The sequence below is a fragment of the Globicephala melas genome, chromosome 10 (assembly GCF_963455315.2).
Source record: "Globicephala melas chromosome 10, mGloMel1.2, whole genome shotgun sequence".
Classification (NCBI taxonomy): domain Eukaryota; kingdom Metazoa; phylum Chordata; class Mammalia; order Artiodactyla; family Delphinidae; genus Globicephala; species Globicephala melas.
Window position 1 is genome coordinate 39664414 of NC_083323.1, and position 21214 is coordinate 39685627.

The following is a 21214-nucleotide window of genomic DNA, read 5'->3' on the forward strand; positions in this document are numbered from 1 at the left end:
TGATATTAAAACAGGAAATACCTCATCAACGGGGTAATCCCTCAAAAACATGTAGTAATAATGATCATACTTAACAGTATTTTGAGCTGATATATGCATTTTCTCTTTCAGTCCTCTCTGGAGTAAGTAATGGTACTCCATTTTACAAGTGAGAAATCAGACACAGAGTGGTTAAAAAACTTGTTCAAGCTAATAATTGGTAGATCTAGTATTTACTTTCTGATATAGATACTAACAAGACTGAGTTCCAGTGTTTGAGCAACTAACTGTCTAAAAGGAAGAGACAAGTATATAAACAAATGAAACTATGCAAGGTCAACGCTAAAAGAAAGTACACGATATATATAGTAACAACTCAAGGAGGGATTATCTTAATAATATTTTAATAATACATGGAAAAAATATCAGGAAAGAGTTCATCAATCTTGGCCAAAAAATGAGCAGAGCAGATGAGAGGAAAGATAGATTAGATTAGGCCAGAGAGGATTAGAGGTATGGTAGGGCTGGAAGGTAGGCTGCAACTTGTAGGGGATCTTATTAAAAGCTGAGACAGCAGTTCTCAAAGGATGGTCTATAGACCTCTGGGGTCCCCAAGACTCTTTCAGGGTGTTCCAAAATGTTGAAATGAGTTTTGTTTGGCAGGCATTTTCTTGAAAATGAACAAAGTGAACTTGTCATTGTAAGGAAAATAACTAATAGTGTTTGTTGCCAATGACAAATTTCAAAGAAAATTAGAATTTTGGAAAACTTGTATCTGCCATCATGAACTTAACAGCATCCCAGTATACAACAATTTTTTTTTAAGAAAAAATGAGATTTGGGATGGTATCAGTGAATGTGATTTCTTGATATTATATAGTGAAATGCATCAACCTTTGCAATATCTGTATAACGTAGTGAACCAATTTTTTCATATAATCAAAACATGGTATTACAAGATCACACATGGGTAAAAGTTCCTTTTAAAGCGCAAGTTAGACAAATAGATTTTAATTTAAATGTCATGGGCATCACTTGAGATCATACATTTCAACTACCCTGTAAGAAACTACCATTTGTTGAGATTTGGTGTAATACCAAAGAAGGATATTCACAATTATCTGAAAAAGACTATTAAGATATTCCTTCATTTTCCAACTACGTATCTCTGTGAGGCATGATTTTTGTCACATTTTTCAAACAAAACAACATATCACAACAGGTTGAATGCAGAAGCAGACAGTTAGTTGACTTTTATTAAGCTAAACATTAAACATTTTACAAAAATATTAAGCAAGGCCACTCTGCTCACTATTTCTTTTTTGTTTAGGAAAAGATATTATTTTTCATAAATATGTGTTATTTGTGTTAATATATAATAAATCTGTTGTATTTTAAATGAATTAATAATTGTCTCAGTTTTAGTTTCTAATACAGTAAGTACATATAGATTTGACCTACAGAAGCAAAAGCTTTTGGAAATCATCAATCACTTTTAAGGGTGTAAAGGGGTTAGTAGATCAAAAAGTTTGGAACCACTGTACTAAGTAAGCTGGGAAGTTTTATTTATGGCAACCAATAGGGAAATAGATTTGTATTTACAACATGACTCAGTAAGCAGGCTGGAAATAGACTAGGAGACTACTGCCTTGGTGAAAGTTGATGGAGGTTTATCTTCTAAGTAAAACTTGGAGGAGAGGTTATTTTCTGATTTCAATTACTAAACAGATTTAAATTCAGTATGAAATGTTCCATCCTATACTGATTCTCACCCTAGTGTAAATGGTTTTGAAGGTTTTAATATATTCATTATACTTAAGAAAAAATAGTTAAGTAACAATAAAAGTTCACTGCAGACGCTCAACAGGGAAGAAATCAAGAAGGGTGGAAACTGTGTTCCGCTGTCTTAAGGGTGTTCATGTGGAAGAAAGAATTAAACTTATCTGCTCCAGTGAGCATAATGAGTTCCAGTGGTCGGAATTCGCAGGAAGGCAAATTTCAGAACCTTGTGACAATGAGAACTGTTGAAAAACAGAGTGAGCTGTCTAATTTGGCTGTTAACTCCTTGAAAAGAGCTACTATTTATAATGCTGACTTCATGCAAGCCACTCTGTTAGGCATTTGACATGGTATCAATCCATTTCATTCTTACAGTAACCCTAAGTGACAGGTATTACTACATCCCGAGTCCCTATTTTATAAATTGGGAAACAAATTTAAGAGTTTCAGTATTCACTGACTTATCCAAGGTTACTCAGCAAGCAGAGGACAAAGTCAGGATTCAAACTCAGGACTTCTGATTCTCCCCCTCGGGGCTTTTGCCACCAGCCGTTCCATGAGACATGTGACAGCAACTGTGAAGGATATTGTGACAGAATGGATTAAAAGCGCTCTGCAATTCCTTTTAAGCACTAAGATTTTTTTAACAACTTGGGGACGGGATTTTGCTATTTATCTTTATATTCTCAAACCTTTTCACAATGCCTGGAGCACAGTTTATTTTCAATAAGTATGTGTTAAGTTAATAAATGAAAATGTTATGATTGTAAAAGTAAAAGGAATGTAAAGCACTGTTTAGAAAAGTTATGTTCTTTTTAATCATCCTAATGGTTAAGAGTTGTATTTAGTATATGTCAATATTACTTGGTCTGGCTAAGTTAAAAATGACTGAAAATCAATAACAGTGTTGAAAAACCTTCAATTCCTCAGTTCTACATAGATATGACCTTGGGCCCAGGGGAAGTAAGTGCTTTATTAAATTGTTTTTGCATGTTGAACTGATTTGATGGAGTTTTGCATGCTGGAAAATCCAGAGCAAGCCTTTTCCTAATGTATTTTTCTCAGAAGCGAAGTTGTATGGATAACAAATGATTGGCTATTTTCAGTATCCATGAACAATCACTCAGGCAGCTCCTGTGAGGTTCGAGAGGGAGAGATCTAAGTACTTGTAAAATTAATGTGGATTGTCTCCAAATTCTTTCCTTTATTGTAGTTATGGTTTATCATATTAAGACAATATGATAGAAGAAAAGTACAAAAATACGAAGTCAGAAAGAACTGTCCAATTCTTTCTCTACCACAAGCCAGTGTTCAACTGTGGCTACCAGATTAATTAAAATAGAAAATTAAATTGTTGGCCTCATGTACCTGTGGAAAAGGAGACAAACAGAACAGCAGAGACCTTTTCTGTCCATTTGTGCTTATGTATATTATCTGAAGCTTAGTCCCCTGCTAATTGTTAAGAATGTTCTCACTCCTACCCGACTCTTCCCAAGTATCTTGGCACAACCAGTTGTAAATTTCAGATGTCCAGATATGACCACTGAGATCAAAGCATTAAGTTCACGAAGTCACAATTTCCCACTTGAAGTTAAGACCTCTTTAATTCCATATGAAAATTTATGCATACAACATACAGATTTTTATGGTCTCTAGATTCTCTGACAATATCCGTAGCTCTATTGCGTAATGGCCACTGTTGGTGTGGGGTTTCACTGAGCAGATTTGGACAATAAAACCTGTGGCCAACATGTTGGCTGTCTGTCTGAAGTAATACCAGGTTATCTAGCCCTTTAGTGACACGTTTCTGAAGTTAGATCTGTCACCATGAAGCATAAAAAAAATTAATAAAATGATTTTGGGGGGGTATGTTTTGGTGAAAGATAATTTGGCAAATATATATATATATTTTTTTTTTAATTTCTGAGAAGGGAAAAATATTTGAAAGAGCACAGTGTCCAGCTGTGCAGAGAATGATGTACTTGCAATTTAGCAAAACTGAAAACAAACAAGCAAAAAAGTCAGTAAAGATGTGCATTGCTCTTCTTAGAATCCAGTTTGGCAGGTATTTTTAACTTTGGTGACAAGGCTTTCTGAAAAGGCCCAAGAGACAGCTATGCACAGAACAATGGAACTTAGAGATATAAACTAAAGAGACAGGGGTGCAGGGAAGTTCTTCCCCTCTGTTGAAAGCTTTTGAGGCAACTATTTTAATTTCTCTTAAAAAATGCACATGCTGAGTGGTGTCTCAAAGCCTACCGAACAGTGTTATCAGATTGAAGGCACTTTAGACCTCTGCGTATCAACAGAATAGTCATTTGTAGCAAATTCCATGTTGCTTAGTGAAAAATGATGGTATATTTGGGGGAGCATTCAGAGACTGGATCCCTCAAATTACAGATCATTTGGGTTAGAATAGATCCCTGGATGGTTCTTCCTAAGTCACTCTGCTGGTCCCTGACCTCTTCCTCATACTGCAGTAAATCTCAGTGATTGGCTATGGAGAACAGTCTCAATCCCCTGTAATGCCCTTCCCCTTCAAGGCCACCCTAATTATTCCCCTGCTACCGCCATCTCCACTTGCTTCCCAGGTGGTGTGTGCTCTCAGGTATGCTCTGATGCCTCCCTGCCATATGCCCACTACAAGTCAAATGAGTACTGACAAGACAACGTGGGGGACAACTCCTGAATCCTTATGGCACAGATGTGTAGTGTGAATTTTTTTCTCTTTCATCTTTTTTATTTTTTATGTTTCTTTATTGAAGTATAGTTAAGTTACAATGTTGTATTGGTTTCAAGTGTATAGCAAAGTTTTTCAGTTATACATATATATAGTGAATTTTAAATACAGTTCAGCTTACAGTACTTCATTTTTGCAAGCTTTATTGTTCTAAGACAAACCTCTCTTCTTCTTTCAAACAGGGAATTCAATTTATGTCCAAAATGTCACTATCTAGCCACACATAGCCACATGACATTTTATGTCATTTAGGGAATCTAGGATTCTAGGGGGAAGTCCACGAACTCACTTTTATTCTTTTATTGTCCTCTTTCTTTCCCTCAAATATCTCCAATGCACTGATGTTCCAATCTATGTAACTTTCATTTAAAACAAAAAAATCTGAGAGCTTGAGCACATGTAGAAGCTGATATCCTGCAGTTGGCCTGAATTCAAGTACTGAGAAAAGAACTGAAGTCTAGACATTTCCCCTATCTTGTCACTAAAATCCCCATGAAACTGGTAGGCTTATTTCAGCATCTGTTGCAATAAAACTTGATATAATATAAAAGTGTTAAAAATGAATTTTTAAATAAGTAGTTAATGATGTTTGAGGAGCTGGTTATTCCAGTGAGTAGGTTTATAATGCAAGCATATTTAAAATTGGTAAAGATATTTTCATATTTTTAGGATATTTTCCTATCCTAATTAACAAAAACATTCTCATTAGGACATTTATGACCAACTACCAAATCAAGGGGCATTGGAAAGACAGAGGCAGTAGGATTAGAAACTTGTCATACATTAAGGCTTAACAATGTAGAAATTCAAATTTCTACTGAATTTCAGGATATTTCCACCACGGTAAGAATGTCAATGGAGTTAAAAAATACTGTTTTCTTTTGGAAGACTCTGGCTGGGAAACTGGGCAAAACTGAAGGCAGACAATCTGGTTTCCAGCATCTCATTTTGGATCTTTCAATCACTCCCTCCTCCTCTCATCTTCTCCCTAACTGTCTCTCTAAGAGCCTAGCCTTTAGTGAGTGTGTTTGGTTGGCACTAAAGACTCTTAACACGGTCCTGGTATTTGTTCGGCCATCCCTGCCACATGGGTCTATCTCTTAGTCTTCTAGTTGATACCTTGAGGGAAACCCCAAATACGATGGCACCTGATAGGCCTCCAAGTCCATATACTGCAAAATACCTTTAAAATCCATGAAATCTGTTCAGCTTCAACAGTGACTATTTCAATCTTCTCAGTTCTTTGAAACAGAATACGTTCTTACTAGAACCCCATCTGAATTTGTATATTCTTCAAATACGTGTACTTAATTTCCAGATGCTCAAACATTTAAAAGATACCTTGCCACTTCCCATTTCCACCTGAATTAAAATACTTAACATTTGTATAATATGTATATATATATATTTTTTCAAAGACCATGGCCCCAATTAGCTAACTAGTGTTCAAAACACTCTTAGTGTTTTCAGATGTAGAAAATGAGATTTATCTAAAAATTGCTAGAAGATTCATGGAGTGATTTGGCACTCGACCTCCTTTCATTTGCAAACAGTACTTTTGCTGTCATAAAAGAAATACTGACTTATTTTCAGTGAATGATGTTGCATATGAATAGGCTTCCTTAGACCTTTACAGGGAATGCAATGTGCTGTACATTCAGCCAAAAAGACTATTCAGAAATGATTAATGGTGACCAAAATGTAAGAGCTTTTACAGTCTTCTGGAATAATATTTGTTCTGGAAAATATTTATTCATTCTTTCATCATATCCTTATTGAGCACCTACTATGTGGCAGGCACAATAACCTGCCAAAAGAATTTACTGTACTATTTACTGAGTTTTAAACATGCCTCATTCAATCCCAACTTCAATCAGGCAAGGTAGGTTTATTAGTCAGCGTTCTCCCAAGAAAAAAACCCAATATGATATGATATGTATGTATATAAGCACACACACACATACGGAGAGAGGATATATATGAATGAGGGGGGGAGGGGGAGGGAAAAAGGGAGGGAGGGAGGGAGAGAGAGAGAATAAGAATATATGAGATTTCAAGGAATTGGCAAACAGCATTCTGTGGGGGTGATAAGTTCAAAAGCTTTAGAGCAGGCCATCAGGCTAGAAATCCAGGCAGGGTTTCTATGCTGCAGTCTTGAGGCAGAAGTGTTTCTCCTTTTGAAAACCTCAGTTATTCCTCTTAAGGCCTTCAACTGATTGTTTGAGACCCACCCACATTATGGAAGGTAATCTGTTTTACTCAAAGTCCACTTGTGTAAATGTTATTCACATCTAAAACATGTCTTCACAACAGTTTCTGGACTAGTGTTTGAGCAAATAACTAGACACTATACCCCAGGCAAGCTGACATAAAGTTAATCATCACAGTGAGTATTACTATATTTTATACATAAAGGTGTTGAGGCTCAGAGAAATATTTACTGAGATTCACTCAGATAATATTGAGAAATTGGAAATTTGAGTCAGTTTTGTCCTAAAACCAGCATGTTTTCATCAATATCACAATATACAGTGGTATGTTATAAAATCAAATATATCGTCCATAAATATTTTAAGTGTTTAGAATGATTTTTGGTGGGGAATGTCAAGTTATAATTTATTCATTCATCCATCCAATATATATTAATTGAGAATCTCCTATATAAAAGGCACTGTGCCAGGAGCTACGGATAGAACAGGGAACAAAACAAGACAATGGCCCTGCCCCCTAGTGAGGAAAAAAGACAATAGATAAATATCAGATCTACCTATAGCAAATACTACAAAGAAAAATGAAACCATGTAAGGATGATGGGGTGACTCTCTGTGGTAGTGATATTTGAGCAGAGATCTGAATGAAGTATGACCATAAACCATGCATATGTCTAGAGAAAAACATTATTTTCAGTTAAAGGGAAAAGCAGATGCAACAGCCCTAAGATAGATGAATGCTCGGCATGTTTCAGGAATAGCAGGAGACTAATATGACTGGAGCAGAAAGACTTAGGCTTATGGAGTAAGGGACTCAACATAGCACAAGCAGAACATCATTATTCTAAAAGCAGAGAGAATATAAGAGTGCTTAGTTTAGGAGCACTTAGGGAAAGGAAAAGCGAGTTCAAAGCAGAATGTTTGAAATTAGCAAAAAAAATAAACAATAGAAAAACAGGAATGACTTGGGTAAATGCACTGAATCTAGAACTACATCAGATAAAAATAAAGAAACATGAAGTACAATGGCTTAACTAAGACAGAGAATCTATGCTGTGGAGAAACCCTGTCAGTGACTGGAAGTCTAGGGATGATGGACTAAATGCCACCAGGCTAAATGTCTATGTTTATGCAGGTGTCAAAGAATTTAGTGAGAACTGATTAAAAGGAAGTTAATGGAAAACTCAAATACAGAGGCTCCAATTTAATTTATATTGAAGAGGTGGTCATTGTAGGTATCAAAATGGGAGGCCAATGCTGAAAAAAAATTCAAAGATAATAAGAAAAATTAATAATTGAGTGCTTTCTGCATGTTAGGCATGTTTATATGCACCATTTTCTTTATTTCTTATGATAATCATTATGACATGAGATACTATTATTATCTATATCCTTGTTAGAGACAAGGAAGCTGAAATGAAGAAATATTAACTAACTTGTCCAAAGTTACATAGCTAATAAATAGTTGAGCTGGCATTTGAAGCCAAGCAATCCAGCTCCAGAGCCCAAGCTCTAACTAATAGTGTCTTCCAAGGCCACTTACAATATGGCCTAGCAATCTTTACGGCACATAGTAGGTTCAAAATGATGTTTGCTAAATTGAAAGAAAATTTAATTATATTAAATGGGCTAAAAAAAAGTAAAGAAATTTGGATATAAAATACAGCAGTACTCCTGGTTTACAGTGATGGTCTGAACCAATAAAAAATGTAGCCATGGACACAGAGAAAGAGGGGGACCCTAATTAATAGAACATGGTGATGGATTTGATTTAGAAGATAAAAGTGTGAACAATTAAGGATAATTCCAAAGTTGAAAGTTTACAACAATTAAGAGATTGGCAGTGAGAAGAACACAATTGTTTATCATTTACTATATCAAACATAAAGATTCAACTTCATTTAAGCCTCATAACCCTGTGAGGTTTCTAAAGAATGATTATTTCCATTTTATAAATATCATAGGGGCAAGGTGGAGACAAGATGGCGGCCTAGGAAGAAACGGAATTCATGTCTCCGCACAACTAGGGCACCTACCAGGTACTGGCAAGGGACCACAGACACCTAAGGGGATGGGAGGAAACCCCAGAAACCAGGTAGGACATGGGGCATGGGGGGGAGTGAAGGGGGAGGAGAAGTGGAGGTGGGACAGGACTGGCTCCCCTGAGGGGTGGTTGGGGGAGGGGAAGGGATCCCACACCCGAAGGGGGATATTGGGGTACCATTGGGAAGGCAGAGGACCAAAAGGGAGTGTGGCCAGGTTTCCCCTGCCCACTTGGACCCCTGGGAGCCTGCTGAGATCCTGGGACTGATCCTCTGCCTACCAAGGCCCCCTCCAGCCACGTGGGTCCTGAGGGAGTGGGAGGGAGGGAAGGGGGAGCGAAAGTAAAGGCTGGACCTCTGGGACCAGCCTCCCCTGAGGGGGGCCTGGGGGAGGGGAGGAGTTCCTACACCCAGCAGGACCCACCCATGGTTAGGGGTCCAGCAGGACAGGGGAGACCCTGTGGGAGACTGTGGGGGAGGGGGGCACAGAAGAACAGAATGCAAACAGCGTTCTCTCTGTCCACTTAGGCACTGGGGAGGCTGTTTGGTTCCCAGGCCCAATCTTCTGCCCTAGGAGCCTCCCTCTTGCTGTGCAGAGCCCAAGTCCCACCCCTACACCCTCACCCAGGGCTCTACCTCTACACTCGGAGACCCCCTCTTAGACCCCTCTAACTGCACTGGGCCTAAACCCCACCCACACACCCTCACCCAGGGACTTAACTTCCAAACTATAGAACTCCACACTCCAGAGGCCCTCCTTTGGAGGTGCTGCCTCTCCCCTTCTGTGCAGGTCCTAAGCAGAGGCGCCATGCCACTCGTGAACATTATCCCACCTAGGCCCTGCCCCCACTGCCTTTTCCATTGGCTTGGGTCCTGAGACTAGGTCGCAACCCACACCCAAAAGTCACCCCCCACCTGCCTAGGTCCTGCCCCACCCTAAACCCCGCCCCTGTCTAAGTCCCACCCCCACCTAAACTCCACCCCCCATAGCCAAGGCTTTTGTTTTTGCTTCTTTTTTCTTCTGTTGTGGTTTTATTTTACCTTGTTGCAGTTGTTTCAAATAAATTTTTATCTTGCCTAATATAGTTTTTATCTTTCTGATTTTATTTTGTTTTTATTCTTTGTTACTGTATTGCTCCTTTTTTACTTTTTTTTTTCGTTTCTCCGCACCACACATCTTGTGGGATCTTGGTTCCCAGGCCGGAGGGTGGGCCTGAGCTCCTGTGGTGGGAGCTCTGAGTCCAAACCGCTGGACTAACAGAGAACCTCAGACCCCAGGGAATATTGATCGAAGTAAGGCCTCCCAGAAGTCCTCATCTCCGCACTAAGACCCAGCTCTATCCAACTGCTTGCAAACTCCAGTGCTGGACGCTTCAGGCCAAACAACTAGTAAGACAGGAATACAGCCCCACTCATCAAAAAAAAAAAAAGCCAAAAAAATATGTTACAGAAAAAGGAGCAAGGTAAAAACCTACAAGACCAAATAAATGAAGATGAAAAAGGCAACCTACCTGAAAAAGAATTCAGAGTAATGATAATAAAGATGATCTAAAATCTTGGAAACAGAATGGAAAAAATACAAGAAACATTTAACAAGGATCTAGAAGAACTAAAGAGCAAACAAACAGTGATGAAAAACACAATAACTGAAATTTAAAAATACTCTAGAAAGAAGCAATAGCAGAATAACTGAGGCAGAAGAATGGATAAGTGAGCTGGAAGATAAAATGGTGGAAATAACTGCCAGGGAGCAGAATAAAGAAAAAAGAATGAAAAGAATTGAGGACAGTCTCAGAGACCACTGGGACAACATTAAATACACCAACACTGGAATTACAGGGGTCCCAGAAGAAGAAGAGAAAAAGAAAGGATCTGAGAAAATATTTGAAGACATTATAGTCGAAAACTTCCCTAACATGCAAAAGGAAACAGTCAGTCAAGTCTAGGAAGTGCAGAAAGTCCCACACAGGATAAACCCAAAGAGAAACGCACCTAGACACATATTAATCAAACTATCAAATACAAAGAAAAAATATTAAAAGCAGCAAGGGAAAAGCAACAAATAACATACAAGGGAATCCCCATAAGGTTAATAGCTGATCTTTCAGCAGAAACTCTGCAAGCCAGAAGGGAACGGCAGGACATATTTAAGGTGATGAAAGGGAAAATCCTACAACCAAGATTACTCTACCCAGCAAGGATCTAATTCAGATTTGATGGAGAAATCAAAAGCTTTACAGACAAGCAAAAGCTACGAGAATTCAGCACTATCAAACCAGCTTTACAATAAATGCTAAAGGAACTTCTCTAAGCAGGAAACACAAGAGAACATAAAGACCCACAAAAACAAACCCAAATCAATTAAGAAAATGGTAATAGGAAGATACATATCGATGTTGAATGTAAACAGATTAAATGCTCCAAACAAAGACACAGAGTGGCTGAATGGATACAAAAACAAGAGCGTTATATATGCTGACTACAAGAAACCCACTTCAGACCGAGGGACACATACAGACAAAGTGAGGGGATGGAAAAAGATATTCCATGCAAATGGAAATCACAAGAAAGCTGGAGTAGCAATACTCATATCAGATAAAATAGACTTTAAGATAAAGACTATTACAAGAGACAAAGAGGGACACTACATAATGATCAAGGGATCGATCCCAGAAGAGGATATAACAATTGTAAAAATTTATGCATCCAACGTAGGATCACCTCAATACATAAGGCAAATGCTAACAGCCATAAAAGGAGAAATCAACAGTAACACAATAATAGTGGGGGACTTTAACACCCCACTTACACCAGTAGACAGATCATCCAGACAGAAAATAAATAAGGAAACGTAAGCTTTAAATGACAAAACAGACCAGATACACTTAATGGATATTTTAGGACATTCCACTGAAAGCAGAAGAATACACTTTCTTCTCAAGTGCACATGGAATGTTCTAAAGAATAGATCACATTTTGGGTCACAAATCAAGACTTGGAAAATTTAAGAAAATTGAAATCAAGTTTCTTTTCCGACTACAATGCTATGAGATTGGAAATCAATTGCAGGAAAAAAAAACAGTAAAAAACACAAATACATGGAGGTTATATAGTGCATTGCTAAATAACCAAGAGATCACTGAAGAAATCAAAGAGAAAATTTAAAAAAAATCTAGAAAAAAATGACAACAAAAACACAATGATCCAAAACCTATGGGACACAGCAAAAGCCGTTATAAGAGGGAAGTTCATAGCAATTCAAGCTCACCTCAAGAAACAAGAAAAATATCAAATAAACACCGAAAGTAACTGGAAAAAGAAGAACAAAGAGCCAAAATTAGTAGAAGGAAAGAAATCATAAAGATCAGAGCAGAAATAAATGAAACAGAAACAAAGGAAACAACAGCAAAGATCAATAAAACTAAAAGCTTGTTCTTTGAGAAGATAAACAAAATTGATAAACCATTATCCAGACTCATTAAGAAAAAAGGGAGAGGAGTCAGATCAATAAAATTAGAAATGAAAAAGGAGAGATTACAACAGGCACCACAGAAATACAAAAGATCATAAGAGACTACTACAAGCAACTATATGCCAATAAAATGGACAACCTGAAAGGAATGGACAAATTCTTGGAAAGGTACAACTTTCCAAGACTGAACCAGGAAGAATTAGAAAATACTAACAGACCAATCACATGTAAGGAAATTGAAACTGTAATTAAAAATCTTCCAACAAACAAAAGTCCAGGACCAGATGGCTTCACAGGTGAATTCTATCAAACATTTAGAGAAGAGTTAACACCTAACCTTCTCAAACTCTTCCAAATATAGCAGAAGGAGGAATACTCCCAAACTCATTCTACAAGGCAACCATCACCCTCACACCAAAACCAGACAAAGATATCACAAAACAAGAAAATTATAGACCAATATCACTGATAAACATAGACGCAAAAATCATCAACAAAATACTAGCAAACAGAATCCAACAACACGTTAAAAGGATCATACACTATGATCAAGTGGGATTTATCCCAGGGATGCAAGGATTCTTCAATATATTCTTCAATCAATGTGATACAACATATTAACAAATTAAAAAATAAAAACCATATGATCATCTCAACAGACGCAGAAAATACTTTTGACAAAATTCAACACCCATGTATATAAAAACTCTCCAGTAAGTGGGCATAGAGGGAAACTACCTCAACATAATAAAAGCCATATACGACAAACCCACAGCAAACATCATTCTCAATGGTGAAAAACTGAAAGCATTTCTTCTAAGATCAGGAACAACACAAGGTTGTCCACTCTAACCACTATTATTCAACATAGTATTGGAAGTCCTAGTGACAGCAATCAGAGAAGAAAAAGAAATAAAAGGAATACAAATTGAAAAAGAAGTAAAATTGTCACTGTTTGCAAAGGACATGATACTATACATAGAAAATCATAAGATGCCACCAGAAAACTACTAGAACTAATCAATGAACTTAGTAAGGTTGCAGGATACAAAATTAATGCACAGAAATCTCTTGCATTCCTATACACTAACAACGGAAGTTCAGAAAGGGAAATTAAGGAAACAATCCCATTTACCATCACAACAAAAAGAATAAAATACCTAGGAATAAACCTACCTAGGGAGGCAAAAGACCTGTACTCAGAAAACTATAAAACACTGATGAAAGAAATCAAAGATAACATAAACAGATGGAGAGATATAACAAGCTCCTGGAATGGAAGAATCAATATTGTGAAAATGACTATACTACCCAAAGAAATCTACAGGTTCAGTGCAATTCCTATCAAACTACCAAAGGCATTTTTCACAGAATTAGAACAAGAAGTTTTACAATTTGTATGAAAACACAAAAGACCCTGAATAGCTAAAGCAATTTTGAGAAAGAAAAATAGAGCTGGAGGAATCAGACTCCCTGACTTCAGACTATACTACAAAGCTGCAGTAATCAAGACAGTATGGTACTGGCACAAAAACAGAAATATACATCAATGGAACAAGATAGAAAGCCCAGAGATAAACCCACGCACATGTAGTCACCTTATATTTGATAAAGGAAGCAAGAGTATACAATGGAGAATAGACAGCCTCTTCAGTAAGTGGTGCTGGGAAAAATGGACAGCTACATTTAAAAGAATGAAATTAGAACACACCATAATACCACACACAAAAATAAACTCAAAATGGATTAAAGACCTAAATGTAAGGCCGGACACTATAAAACTCTTAGAGGAAAACATAGGCAGAACACACTATGACATAAATCACTGCAAGATCCTTTTTGACCCATCTCCTAGAGAAATGGAAATAAAAACAAAAATAAACAAATGGGACCTAATGAAACTTCAAAGCTTTTGTACAGCAAAGGAAACCATAAAAAAGACGAAAAGACAACCCTCAGAATGGGAGAAAATATTTGCAAATGAAGCAACTGACAAAGGATTAATCTCTAAAATATACAAGCAGCTCATGCAGCTCAATATCACAAAAACGAACAACCCAGTCCAAAAATGGGTGGAAGAGCTAAATAGACATTTCTCCAAAGAAGACATACAGATGGCCAACAAACGCATGAATGAATGCTCAACATCACTAATCAGTAGAGAAATGCAAATCAAAACCACAATGAGGTAACACCTCACACCAGTCAGAATGGCCATCATCAAAAAATCTACAAATAATAAATGCTGGAGAGGGTGTGGAGAAAAGGGAACCCCCTGCACTGCTGGTGGGAATGTAAATTGATATAGCCACTATGGAGAACTGTATGGACGTTCCTAAAAAACTAAAAATAGAACTACCATATGACGCAGCAATCCCACTACTGGGCATATACCCTGAGAAAACCATAATTCAAAAAGAGTCATGTACCACAGTGTTCATTGCAGCACTATTTACAATATCCAGGACATGGAAGCAACCTAAGTGTCCATCAACAGAAGAATGGATAAAGAAGATGTGGCACATATATACAATGGAATATTACTCAGCCATAAAAAGAAACAAAATTGAGTTACTTGTAGTGAGGTGGATGGACCTAGAATCTGTCATACAGAGTGAAGTAAGTCAGAAAGAGAAAAACAAATACCGTATGCTAACACATATATATGGAATTTAAAAAGTGGTACTGATGAACCTAGTGGCAGGGCAGGAATAAAGACGCAGACGTAGAGAACAGACTTGGGAGCACAGAGGGGGACGGGGAAGCTGGGATGAAGTGAGGGAGTAGCACTGATGTATATACACTACCAAATGTAAAATAGATAGCTAGTGGGAGGTGCATAGCACAGGGAGATCAGCTCGGTGTTTTGTGATGACCTAGAGGGATGGGATAGGGAGGGTGGGAGGGAGACGCAAGAGGGAGAAGATATGGGGATATATGTATATATATAGGTGATTCACTTTGTTGTACAGCAAAAACTAACACAACATTGTAAAGCATTTATACTCCAATAAAGATGTGAAATAAATAAATAAATAGTTAGCATAGGTCAAATATATGCTCTAAAGCTACAGTGATAGCAAATGGCACAGCCAAGTGTAAATCTGGTGTGGTCAATACTTCAACTGTTTGAAAGGTCAGGTCTCAGCATTTACAGTGTTCTCCAAGTACTGCCATAAGATTGCTCAGATACTTAAGCCAGAAAGGCACTGAGATTCAAGGCTGCAAATGCATATTCAGGAATTATTAGCAAACCATATAAGTCTATATGCTTACCAAAAAGAAAATAAAATGCAGAAAGAAAGGCAGAGTTATATTCCAGAAATGATGCTGGGGAGTGGACGGTCTGGAGGAAATAGGGAGAAAAGTAGATATCAGCTGCTGATGGGGAGAGAAGAAGACCGAGAAGCTGCTACTCTTTGACATACGAGTTCTTCAGAGCAACAAAATCCAAAACCTTAGCAGTGGAATGACACTTCCACCACGCAGTTTCAGCTGTGTCCCCTGCAAAAGCGAGCACCAACTGTCACGGAGGCGGAACAGTCATGAATTAGAATAGCAGTCCAGATTCATTTTTGAAAACTTGGCAATGACTTTACATGGCAATGTGACTGAAGTTTGCAAGGATGTAAGAGCTTCCTTGTACTAGCCAACTTATTGTACCTCCTCAAACAGAAAACAAACAAAAATCCTGCCTAATTCACTGATTTTCTGTGGCTTACCCTAAGCAACAGACCTTCAAAATAATAACCTAGGCTCTAAATAATATGTTCCTAATACTGATTTGGTATGATTCCATCACACATTAATTAGAGAGTTGCCTGGGTGTAGGGGATGACGGGGCATTTGGAGGGGAAGGTCTGACTCAGAATGTTTGTGGCCACAATCTGTTATGTGGTACATCCATATCTTTTAAATGGGATAATTTATTCTTTAGCATTTACTTCTGGCTTTGGAATATTCTACAACAGAATAAACCAAAATAAGTCATGCATTGAAATGTGAGTGGAATTTCATGAAAACTGTTTGATCTCATTGCTTAAACCCAAAGAAGCCTAAGTTATCCATTCACAACAGCCAGACAGCTGTAAAAAGAGCAAATATTTATTTTCCTACTTTCTCCACTTTTTAGCGGCACAACCAGAAAGTATCTGGGGGGACAAAAAGTAGGCTTGTGTAAGGCAAACACCCCGAGCGGCCAGCACTGGCTTGTCTAAACCCCTAACGTGCCATTTGAACAGATGGAAAATTCTACTCACCTTAGAAAACTACTCATCCATTCCTGGGGCTTAATTGTCCCAGATGTTGTGGCCATCTGCCAGACTTATTTACAACAAATTCTTGCTTAAAAAATGGGATACTGAAATCTCACAGCTTCCTTAGGACATGGTTAAAGAGCATACGGAATTGGAAATTAAAGCTCAAATCTTATATCCACCACTCCTAACATGGGCAGTTTCTGCAACAGAAGAGACAAGAGAGATTGATAAGGCAGGGTGAGCTGTTGACACAAACTAAAAGTGAGAGGATGTTTCAAGGGTAGAGAGTGAAGAATTCAGGGATACATTGGAAATTGAAAGCTTAGGAAACAGCGCAATTTTCAGAGAGAACGATTTATTCAATGTCTTTGGTGAGAACAAGTGGACATTTAGGTTTACGTGAGCAAAGATTCCAGAGAAGTAAGCAAAAGGAAGGGATGATAATTAATAAAAAGAAACACACTTTTTTACTAGCTGAAGTTCTTATAATACGTGAGTATTAAGTGTAGAATATTCTTAAAGCTGCTCATGTGAGCAACTTCTGCTATGGTGCACTGCCCACAGAAGAAGTGTAAATGCCTACAACATAATTAATTAACCAAAAGCTGTCATTTCAGCAAAGAATGCGATATTTGATTGTTCATGAATGAGCAACTTCATAATCCATTTTCAATCTTCTTTTAACAGAGCTAAGAAAACTAATACAAGCCCAACTATTTTCTGTTTTTTAAAAAGAAATAAAGCTTAGTGGTTTTGAAAATAAAAGAGATTGAAATTAAAATTAAGAAAAATTAAAAATAAATAAAATTAAAATGTAAAACAAACAGTGAAACCAACGAAGTACTCTAATTCCATTAAGGAGTTAGATGGCTAACTATAAAGACAAAACTTGAAGCACTTAACTACCAAATATTTCTAAAAGAGAATAGTGTTTCTGTTTCTTTCTTTACTCCAAGTATTTTCCTCAAGCAGCTCCCTCCTCTTCTTTCTCCCCAGAAACTGAAGACCTGGTCATATTCCAAAGTCAGTGCCACTTGATCCTTTCTGGTATTTCGATTTCTTGCTCTGCATGAACATTTTAAATAATCTCAGCTTTCTGCTTGAAGATGCATAAAACATAAATACTTCACGTTCCTACCTCCATCTTAGCTCAATCTTCATTTAAGATATAGTGAAGGGAATTCCCTGGTGGCACAGTGGTTAAGAATCTGCCTGCCAATGCAGGGGACACGGGTTCGAGCCCTGGTCCAGGAAGATCCCACATGCCGTGGAGCAACTAAGCCCGTGCGCCACAACTACTGAGCCCATGTGCCACAACTATTGAGCCCACGTGCCGCAACTACTGAGCCCACACGCCGCAACTACTGAGCCCACGCACCACAACTACTGAAGTCCGTGCACTCTAGGGCCCGCATGCCACAACTACTAGAGTCCGCGACAAGAGAAGCCACTGCAATGAGAAGCCCACGTACCGCAACAAAGAGTAGCCCCTGCTCGCCGCAACTAGAGAAAACCCACACGCAGCAATGAAGACCCAGCGTAGCCAAAAAAAATTTTTTTTTAATATGTAGTGAAAATTTTTTAATGTGAGTGGAATTTGTGCTCCCACCTCCATCTTGCCACAACCTTCAGGGTGTGAAAAATTCTAACCCGATGAAGGTGGAGGGGTGGTACTAGCCTTGCAGTAGTTCCTAATTTTGTCCAGTTGTGTGTACATCAGCAGCTCCTCTGTCCTGTTCCTCTGACATATACATTCTCAGCTCATCACCGCCTATTGGTTATTGGTCCTCAGTTTAACAATAATTCAGTTTGGTTGTTGCCCAGTTTACTACCAGTCTTATCCTCAGTTATAGCAAACAAGACCTTATAAGGTAGCGTTCTACTACTTCACTGCAATAATTTTAGAGCATCTCCTAAGAGCTCCCTCGCCGTGGTAAACTCACAGGAGCAGCTATACATAGCATAGCTCTTTCAGGAAAACGACGGTTGCTGATGCAGTTTGCCTAGGAAAGCAGCCGTGTGGAACTATAAGGTGGGACCCACCCTTCCCACATTTCTCTTTTTTTGCACTTCGTCCTTAGATCCACATGAATTCTTATATGCCCTAAAGATTTTAATAAGAATGATAAAATAGAAAACTCTCCCCTAGATTATGTGGAGGATATAAATTTCAGTGAAATATGGTCCATACCCCTAAAGGAGCTTAAAATCAATTGTGAAGACAGATATGCACACAATTAATAGGAGTAAATAAAGGTCATAAGGGAGAAATTATGGAATGCTGAACTAATCTCAGCTGGCCTTTTGGAGTATTATTGGTGGAGAGTATATTTTTAATATAATACATAAAACCTTGGTATCTCAAACATTAGAAATTTTACTGTGCAAGAGCAGAGGCAGGTGATACTCTTATAGGTTATTCCAATAGCATAAAAAAATAATAAAAATCCAATTTGGATCTGGGGGTCATAGTATGCCTATTATTCTTTAGAGCAAATTTCAAACTTGAATATGCAGAGAATTTAGAATCCAAACAGCAGAAGCAGAAGAACATAAGCATTATGACCTTAAAAAGAGGGTAGTATTATTTATTATTTATTATTATTATTATTTTTGCGGTACGCGGGCCTCTCACTGCTGTGGCCTCTCCCGTTGCGGAGCACAGGCTCCGGATGCGCAGGCTCAGCGGCCATGGCTCACGGGCCCAGCCACTCCGCGGCATGTGGAATCTTCCCGGACCGGGGCACGAACCCGTGTCCCCTGCATTGGCAGGCGGACTCTCAACCACTGCGCCACCAGGGAAGCCCTATTTAGTATTATTTTAACAACATACTGGAAGTTATACACCCAAATGGATGATGAGGCACTTCGAAGTAGCAAACTTGTAAGTCTGAAGACTGATTCCAATTCAAATAATTCCATTCACATTGTATCACCATACACCTCTTTCAAAGTTATCTTTAGGTTCTAAAGCACGTTATTTTAAAATATTTCAAGGCCCATTTTCATCCACTCTGTGTGTCCCTATCTGCATCAGCCTTGTCTACCTACAGGCAACAATAATGGTATCTCTTCTTAGTTTGTGAATATTGAGAACCCAAACTTGCAGCATATCAAGAGCTTCATTACATTTCCCTGTAAGGATTGGATTTATGTTCTTGCCAATACTTCCACTGCTTCCAGCTCCTCTGGTATCACGGTAGGTAGACCTCCAGAGTTGTTACAGTTCTACAGATGGAATTTGAGACAGTCTGCCATACAGAAGTCCTGCTCCTGTGTCCCACTGACATATGTTAGACTAAAAATTGACAATGACCCAGATCTGCCTTGAGTTAGGTTTGACTTACCTGGCCTTCGTACTTCAGAGTTTAGATCTTTTTTTAAGAAATGGCAAGGGATTGGGCAGGGATGATTTTCTGTATTATACATTTAGGTCATACTGGATATTGTACTTTGGGAGTATAATAGATTGGTTTAAATCAATAAAAAGTATTTTGAAAATTCTACGAATAACATATGTGACATCTTGGTAATATATATTAGGGTCCCAAATATATTGCTATAAAATAAAACCTGAATTTCATGTGTGACTCTGATTCTGAAGGCATTCCCAAAGAGGAATTCACCAAATGTCTATAATTCCCAAAATGATTACTTTAAAGATCATTTTCAATTTAGAAATGTATTTCTGTTTCTTCCCAAAACATGACTTTATTGGCATATATATCCCAAAGTAAATAAGTATATTTACTTTTTTACCCAAAGTAAATAAGTATAGTGACAGTACTATCAGATTTATATCCATTATCTTCATTTAAAAAAAATTTTTACATGTCATAGGGTGTTCCAAGGTATACTTAAAACATTTTTCCCAAATTCATGTATACTGTTGAGGATACCAGAGGTATGAAATTAGCTTTTTTCTCTTTTCTACAGCTCAGAGATTTACAAAATTAATGCAAATATTAATTAGTGTACATATTAATAATTTATTTCTCTAACTTTAGCCTCAGTAGCTCATTTTTTATTTTAGGAGAGTATCAAGGAGATGCAAAGTAGAAACTTTATTTTTCCTTCAAAAAGGAAGGTAAAGTTTCTAAGTTTCCTCCCAAAACTATGTCTGCCCCAATTCTGTCCTACCTTTTACAGTAGGAGGACAGTTTGGTCTTCCTACCTATTAATTATTAGACTTGTTTGTGGAGATCGTTGGTGAGAATGCAATCAGGACTTCTTTGAGTAAAAGTGTAATGATTGCACATGATGTTTTTACAGCTGAGAGACTTAAAATGTGAGACAAATGTACCATTAAAAAAGAAACTGAAGTCTTTCTACATTTTAATCACCATTCTGACTACTATGTGTAACCTGTAAAAACTTAACAATTCTCTTTAGCCTGGAAAGATCCAACTGTTGTAAAACCTTCTTTAAGAAATTCATCCCTTGTTCTATAGACTGTGGCAGGCTTCTTGGGAAATGAAGAATAATGAGAATAATAAGAATAATGAGAATAATGAGAATAATGAGAATAAATACAGACACTATCAACTTTCAGTGTGATATATTTCACACTGGCAAATGATTTAGTTAGTCCTTTAGCAGGTGTTCGGAAAGAAAATTAAATTTACAACATTAGGGGGCAAATAATTTCTTCCTCAAGCCCCATGGTATGCCCATGATAACTGAAGTCCTACAAATAATTCAGGCTGCCACAATGGCAGCCAGGATTCAATTTA

At 37.7% G+C, this 21214-nt stretch overlaps 1 long non-coding RNA gene across 2 annotated transcripts in view; it reads right to left on the bottom strand.

Annotated features, from left to right (window-relative positions):
- Positions 1–21214, bottom strand: part of LOC138842851 (uncharacterized) — a 350488-nt gene that overhangs the window by 15266 nt on the left and 314008 nt on the right. The window contains exon 3 of one of the 2 annotated variants that reach the window (XR_011377790.1): positions 2230–2333. The exons of the other annotated variant lie outside the window; for it this stretch is intronic. This is a non-coding gene — a long non-coding RNA (uncharacterized lncRNA). Of the gene's footprint in view, positions 1–2229; positions 2334–21214 lie in introns of those variants that run through there. 2 annotated transcript variants of the gene reach the window in all.